This window comes from Dioscorea cayenensis, chromosome 2 (assembly GCF_009730915.1).
Source record: "Dioscorea cayenensis subsp. rotundata cultivar TDr96_F1 chromosome 2, TDr96_F1_v2_PseudoChromosome.rev07_lg8_w22 25.fasta, whole genome shotgun sequence".
In the NCBI taxonomy this organism is placed as follows: domain Eukaryota; kingdom Viridiplantae; phylum Streptophyta; class Magnoliopsida; order Dioscoreales; family Dioscoreaceae; genus Dioscorea; species Dioscorea cayenensis.
Window position 1 is genome coordinate 3,731,871 of NC_052472.1, and position 5,695 is coordinate 3,737,565.

Below are 5,695 nucleotides of genomic sequence, written 5' to 3' on the forward strand. Positions count from 1 at the left end.
ATGTCACTTTCTTCCGCCGCTTCCTTGCTCTGGAGATCCACTTCCTTGGTGGTTCTGCATCCTTACTGGCCACCAAGTCTAAACCTTGAGATTCTTCAACTACCCCCTCAAGTTCCTCATCATCCAAGGGAGTATCCTTCAAAAGATCTACAAGTTCATCTTTCATGAATGTCTCCTGCACAAAATTAGAGATAACCTCATGAACAACATTAATAAAATAACACGTATCATCGAAGTCCATTATGTGTCCATGGAGTGACAAAGTCTGAAATTAGTTTCTTCGTCATCAACTCGAAGTGTCATTCGGCCATCCTTAACATCAATAAGGGCCTTGGAAGTTGCTAAGAATGGCCGTCCCAATATTAATGGCACTTCAACATTATCATCAATATCTAGAATGATGAAATCCATCAGAAATATAAACTTGTTCACTTTAACTAGAACATCTTCAATTATGCCCCTCGGTCGTCTGATGGATCTGTTAGCAAACTGCAAAGTCATGTTAGTGGGTTTAGGCTCCCCAAGCCCAAGGTTTTGAAAAATCTTATAGGGCATTAGGTTAATACTTGCCCCAAGGTCGGCAAGGGACTTCTCATCAACTAAAACCCCAATTGTGCAAGGGATAATGAATCCCCCTAGATCTTTCTCCTTCTTAGTAAGTTTGTTGCATATTAGAGTAGAACACTCCTCATTGAGTCACGGAAGCCACGTCCTCCAACTTCCTTTTGTTGGTGAGCAGTTCTTTCAAGAACTTGGCATACCTCGACATCTGAGCAAGTGCTTGTACAAATGGGACATTAATGTGCAAAGTTTTAAACATGTCAAGAAATTTTTTGTACTGCTCATCTTGTTGGCCTTTCTTTTCCTTTACAGGGTATGGAAGTTTCTGTTGATACTCTGGGATTGAATTTCTGTCCTTAGGTTTGTTGTCCATGTCGGTGCTTACGGTGGGTTTAACAACTTCTGGTTTAGGCTCCTTCTCGACAGAATTTGGGAGCTGCTTCCCACTTCTTAAAGTCACACCTTTTAGTGATTCTTTCGGGTTCACTATTGTGTTGCTTGGGAGGGTCCCCTGTAGCCTTTCCTTCAGCAGCTTAGACATTTGGGCAACCTGATGGTCCAAATTCCTCACGGTTGCATTGGTGTTTATTATCATCTCCTCATGATCGGTAAATTGAGTCTCATTACTCTTGATGAATCGAGCCATTAAATTGGTGAGATTGTTAGAAGGTTCTGAGGAGGATGAGGACTGTGATTGTTGTGCAATCTGAGGTGGAGGCTTGTACTGCTGCTACTGTTGTGCCAACTGTCCCTGTCCCAGCTAACTCCAAGAGAAATTTGGATGATTGCTCCATCCAAGATTATATGTGATGCTATATGGGTTGTTCTGATAACAACGGTTCTAACCAAGGAAGTCCACTTGTTCAATTTGTTCTGCATTTCATCAATAGAGGAGGGATAGCTCAGGTCACATGAATGGCCAGAATGATCGTGAATAGGTCTTGAGCTTGAAGACGAAGATTGCATGGTGTCTAATCTTTTGGTTATTGCTTCAACCTGTGTTGCAAGAGTAGTGATGACATTCACTTGATAAATACCGGCAGTCTTCACCGGTTTGTTCCTCTCCGAACTCCATTGATACCCATTGTTTGCCATCTCTTCAATCATATTTTGTGCTGCACTCATTTTCTTGTTGCATAATGAACCTCCGGCAGCTGCATCAAGCATCTGTTTTGTGGAAATATTCAGTCCATTATAGAAGATCTGGATTTGCGTCTATTTGACAATTCTGTGTTGTGGACATTTCCTCGACATCTCCTTGTATCTTTCCCATGTATTATATAAGGATTCGGATTCGGGTTGGTAGAAATAAGAGATATCGCTTTTGAGTTTGGTGATCTTAGCAGGGGGAAAGTATCGAGCAACAAATGCTTTAGAAGTCTGCTTCCATGTTGTGAGAGACCCCGAGGACAAGGAATTTAGCCACTACTTGGCCCTTCCTCGCAATGTGAATGGAAAGAGTCTAAGACAAATTATTTCCTCATAAATGTTACTCGCCTTATAAGTGTCACAGATTTCTAAGAAGTTTCTAAGGTGCTCATATGGGTCTTCGTCCTAAAATCCATCGAACTGACACATCTGTTACACCAATTGAATAAAATTCGGCTTCAATTAAAAATTGTTTATCGCAATAGGAGGATAAACAATACTTGAACCGACCCCTTCAAGGTTTGGCCATACAAAATTTGAGATACTTTGTGGTTGATTACCAGCCATTTCATTTTCTTGACCCACTTCTATACTTATCTCGACAGATCCTATTTCACTCAAATTAATCTGACAGACCCTTATTCTGAAATTTCTTTCAACTTCTGGATCAGGACTTGCTAATAGAGAAGACATGCTTCCACAGGTCATGTAATTGTACCTGCACATACAAAATAGAACAATGTAAGCTCAAAAGAAACTAAAAAGCAAAGCTAAAGATGAAAATAAAATAAAGAACACGATGGAAAGAAAGATATTCACAAGTATATGCAATATAAACAAACTAGAACAATAGATTCTATGCTTTCTTAATAGTTACTAGTCCCCGGTAATGGCGCCAAAAACTTGATGTGTTCTCCACAAGTGCACGGGTCACACACAAGTAATACAGTGGTACCCCGTGAGGGGTAGGGTTATCGAACCTCAGGGACTAAACTAAAAATACTCACTTACCATTGATCTCTAGTTAGAACGAACTGATGATTGGATTAACACAGAAGAACAGGAAAGTAAAAGAGGAAATAAAAGGAACAGGTGGAGAAAATAGGCAAATTGGGTTAAGTGTCAACAATAAGAGAACAATGCCCCGGGATGTTTCCTACGCACTAAGTGATGCTCACTCGCTCTCATGACTTACCAGGTACAATCTTAGGTTTAAGTGTGTGCTCAAGAGCAATGTTACAACTATGGCTCTGAACTACGACAAGTTTTACAGAGATAACTATGGGTTCAAGCTCACCAAGTTTTGCTATTGCCTAGGGCAACAACAACTGTGACAATCCACCATCGAGTTATACCTAAGCATCTACGCAAATCAAGCACATCAAGTTTTGCAAACACAAGATTTAACACAAGAACAAAAAAAACTCCGTAAATCAAGAAGAATACAAGTGTTCAAGCATACAAAGTGACATAGTTCCCATCCTAGGGCACCGTGGTTGGCTAGCCCCTCATGGGTGGGTACAACATGGAGGAGATGATAATAAATGTAAAGAAAGAAGACATGACTCCCTTCTCTTCAAGATTTGCCTCCAATGTCAAACTCCGTGTCCTAGCACCACTTTCCTCATGCCTCCAACTAGCTCCTTATTACCTTATAAGGTGTGGATAAGCTTGATCTTCGCTCTCATCAATGTCCTCCCGGTGGAGAAGAAGATTCACGAACAGATATTGGAACGAAACCCTAGAAACTGGAGTTAAAAAGGGAGATTTCAGGCTCGACACAGTCGGCGCACGAGTGTGTCCGGACCGTGTCATGTTGGGGAAAATTTAAATGAAATGGGCAAGGGCCCGCCTGGGAGATTCAATGGAAGGAACATGAACGTGTCCTAACAGTGCAGTGGTCGAACACGGATGTGTCAGGAGCACTCAATTTGTGTTTCTTCTCCTTGAGTAAAATCGTCTTCGGGCTAGGTTTTTCAGCGGCACAGACACGATCGTGTCTTGACCATGTCAAGATTGAGAATACCCTTCTACAAATATTTCTTACTGGGACAACATTAGGCCAAAATATTCATTAGGGATGACACGAGTGTGTCTCGCTCATGTCCAGCTTGAGTACTTAAGCCCTTTGGAAGCATTCTTCCGTTTTCTTCCCAATTTTACTCCAAGTTATGTTGAGCCCCCTATTTTAGAACACACAACAAAAATACCCAGAATAGTATCACACATGCACAAAAGTAAACTCGAGAACATGTAAATTGATGGATTTAGGGCATGAAAACATGTATACATAGTGCACTCATCAGTAATTCTTCTACGTTGTTTGAGTGGTATAGACTATAAAATGAAGAAGTTTGGTGGACAATTAATCAAAATGCCCCTGGAAATAATCAAATGACTTCCCCAAAGGTTCAGAAGGAGTTAGCAAATGTTTGTGCAGTGGAGATTACATGTGTCATTGTTAATGATATTGGGGATAACTATTTTTTGCTTTTGATTGATGAAGCTCAAGATATCTTAATGAAAGGGCAAATAGGAGTTGTACTATGATATGTGAATAAAGATGGATATGAGATAGAGTTCATTGTTTCTATGGTTCATGTGCCTGACACTTCTTCTATTTCTTTGAAGAATGTTGTTGATTGTTTATTTTCTAAACATATGCTGTCTCTTTCAAGGTTGAGAAGGAAAGAATATGATGAAGCCTCAAATATGCAAAGTGAATTCAATGGTTTGAAGGCACTTATCCTAAAAGAAAATCCATATGCAAGATATGGCCATTCCTTTACTCACCAACTTCAATTAGTGATTGTTGTTGTTGCTAAAGATAATAGGATTGTGAATGATTTTTTTCACTATGTTACTATGATTCTTAATGTGATCAGAGAATCATGCAAAATGAAAGACCAATTTTGGCAACATTATCATGATAGGTTGGTTGAACAGTTAAAGAAAGATAAGGATAGTAAGTGGTAGAAGAAAAAAAAAATCCAAGAATTTAGTTTAGAATGATCAGGGAATACTTGTTGGGGATCACATTACGCTAATATTCTTTGACTAATATCTATGTGGACTTCAATGTTAGAAGTACTTCAAAATGAGCATGATGATGGTGCTTCTAATGATAACAGAGGCATTGTGGCAAGTTTGATTGAAATAATGGAGAATTATCAGTTTATACTTGTAATGTATTTGATAAGGCCTTTGTTAGGGATAATAAATGAATTATCACTTGCCTTACAACAAAAGGATCAGAATATTGTTCAAGCCATGCGTTTGATTAAGGCTGTGAAAGCTCGGCTTCAAGGCTTAAGGGAGACTGGATGAGAGGAATTTATGGAGGAGGTTAGCTCTTTTTACTAAAATAACTCAATCCTAGTACCTAGTATGGATGATAATATGAGATTCATGGTTGTTTTAGGAGAGAGGGGCAAGCCATTACTTATTTCCATTTTTACAGTGCAGAGATTTTTATATATTTATTACAGTGTAGACAAATATTGGGGACTTGGGAGGTTTACCGAGGAAGATGGTTGAGATAGGCAAACATTTTATTTTTACACTTATTTATCACCTTATTAAGTTAGCATTAGTTTTGCTAGTTGCGATATCTAGTGTTGAGAGGGTGTTTTCGGCAATGAATATTGTGAAAACTAAATTGCACAACAAAATGGGAGATGAACGGATGAATGATAGTCTGGTTGTCTATATCGAGAAGAGAGAGAGGCTTTTGAAAATATTTATAATGAAGCAATTCTACAACATTTTCAAAAAATGATAATTTGCCGAATGCAATTACCTCCCCTTAATCACATGCCTTGCATGTCCAACACCGAAACTGGTGTTGGTTCTAGTTCAAGTGTGCATAGATAACTATTTCATACTTTTTTTTTCTAGTGTATGTATTTAAATTATGGTTATTTTAGTCAAAAGTTATATTATTAATTAACTATGAATTTTTTTAATTTTGCTTTAGCCCCCTTAC

At 38.7% G+C, this 5,695-nt stretch overlaps 1 non-coding gene across 1 annotated transcript; it reads left to right on the forward strand.

Moving 5' to 3' along the window:
- The first annotated feature begins 1,786 nt into the window (after positions 1-1,786).
- On the forward strand, positions 1,787-1,893 carry LOC120281191. Its single transcript, XR_005542513.1, has one exon. It is a non-coding gene; the product is annotated as a small nucleolar RNA R71 (small nucleolar RNA).
- The last annotated feature ends 3,802 nt before the right edge of the window (positions 1,894-5,695 follow it).